The sequence below is a fragment of the Dromaius novaehollandiae genome, chromosome 2 (assembly GCF_036370855.1).
Source record: "Dromaius novaehollandiae isolate bDroNov1 chromosome 2, bDroNov1.hap1, whole genome shotgun sequence".
Classification (NCBI taxonomy): domain Eukaryota; kingdom Metazoa; phylum Chordata; class Aves; order Casuariiformes; family Dromaiidae; genus Dromaius; species Dromaius novaehollandiae.
In genome coordinates this window covers 71,022,032-71,024,326 of record NC_088099.1, presented here as the reverse complement: position 1 = coordinate 71,024,326, position 2,295 = coordinate 71,022,032, and positions in this window count along the sequence as shown.

The following is a 2,295-nucleotide window of genomic DNA, read 5'->3' as shown; positions in this document are numbered from 1 at the left end:
CTACCTCACATTTTCTATTAGGGACTTTAAATTTGGGCTAGCTGACTAATCTCTGTCCTCTTCTCCTCAAAGGGAAGTTGAAGGAAGCAGATAGTTCTGCATTAGGCCAACCCGTCCTGTTGGTGGCTACTTTAAATGTCAGTAGATTCCTTTATTCTAAATAATGCAGAAAATGGGACCACTGCCTTAAAATTCCAATGTGAGAGAAGTTTGTTGACTGCTGACTTCAGATATGGTCCAAATGTATGCCAGCTTCTCCATTAATATTTTTTAATTGTTTGCCTTAACCTGAGTTAATTTTTTTTATAGGCTAAAACAGAAGTTTTATTCTTTCTGTATGAGAAAAATAGAAGGGGAAAACAGGAGGCAAACCAAGTCCCCAGGAAGCGTGTCATGCGTTACCCCCAGGGCTAACGGAACTTGCTGGGAATTTTCAGCGTGTGTTTTCCATTAATACCATTGTCAAGATAATTTTCTTCGTAAAACATTGGATCATAATGGCAGGCATTTGTGACATCACAATATCCAAGGTGTTTCCATGGCAGGTAGAAGTCATGTTGGTTTAAAAGGTGACTCAGCTAAACCAGCAGAAAAGAATGCATGGATGCTGTTCTTACTTGTTTTAAACAAAACTTTTTTTTCAAGTCACTTTGTAGGCAATTATATCCAAATTGAAAAAAAATATATTTAAGCAGAAGCAAAGCATTTGTACAGTTTTTTCAGTAGTCAACCCATCTAAACATAAAATCATACTTTGTGGATACAGTCTTAGAAAATTCCAGTTTATCCAATCACTCTTTGCACTAGTAAGGTGCCAAAGGGATCCCTTTTCTGACTTCAGAGCAGAAAATCACTGTGGTATAGCAAAATGGCTGACCTTCATCTTGGCAGACTCTTTACTCTTCTTTGGAAATCTAATATCCTGAAATAGTTTCTAAAGACTCTCATCCTTTGGCCATCTTCTGTCCTAGCATGAATCAGTGCAACTCTACTGAAATCAAGATATTTTTTTCCTTAAGAACGGTTGTATTAGCCCTCTTGCTGAACAACCATAATTTCTTACAATTAACATCTTAAGACAGAAGTATTCTTTCATTTATACTAGTGATTTTTAGAAGTCAGATGTAAATACATTTACTTCATTCCCTAAAATTTAGATAGTAAAATATTCCTGCAGACTTGCAATCTTTGTCTAACTAGTTTACTAAGCAAACCAATATGTTTTTTAATGTATGAAAATGTTTACATTAATTTTAAGCAGTTAATTAAAAAAGTAAATAAGATCTCATCACACTATTTTAATCTAAGAGGTTGTTCTTCACAGCACACACAATTTTGCTGGTCCTACACTTAGCACTAAATTTTTTTTTTCTATTTCACAGTCATCCCTGTTGCAGAGCAAGTCACTGCAAACCATGAAAGTTAACACGAAATGTTGCCACTGGTATCTGATAGTGTGTAAAAGAAGCCTTTTTTTACTATAAATTACTACTACAACCTTTACAATGCTAAAACAAAAGCACACACCTCAATTTCTATATGATTGCAGCAATTAGGAAAAAACTATATCTAGTTAATTCATCCCATATCTTCTGTACAGGAAACATATAGAACCTTCACCAGTAGCCTCAGGAGAAGACAGGCTGAACCCACAACGAATAAGGCATGTGACTTTTGCTCCTGAATCATATTTAAAGCTACAAAATATGTTTCCCAATTCAACTGTTAGGGATACCTTTTGTGGTTGCTTGAAAACATTGCATAGCACCGCTAAAAATGTGTATCTATCTTTGTTCTCCATGGGAAAGTCATTTCTGCAGCAGAAAAATAAATACATTTTCTCTTCTCCCTCCACCTCAGAGAAGAGAAAATGATGAGGCAATGTAAGAAATGTGGGAAAGCAATGCACAACATGCCTCACAGAGAACTACAGCAAAGAAATTCAAACTGAACACCACTGGATTTGCTGTGGTTGCTATACTGGTAAAGAGGCGCTGATTGAGTGAATTTGGCTAGCTGTCTGTGCCATTTCAACAACAAAACTTCCCACAGTTCAATTATCCACAAAAGCCTTCTGTAATATCACTGGGAAATGAACTACCAGCGTTCCTGCTGAACAGCTGCTTTTTCTGTAAACTGGCAGAAAGGCTCTTCAATAAACATTTATGAGCCTGTGAAACGGAGCAGTCCCTTTCTGTCAAGCAGCACGGCTGCTGGGGCTGGCTCCCCGAGAGGCGTTTCTACCTGAGCGCGCTTTGCCAGATTGATGAGCCTCGTTCCGACAGTTGACTTTTT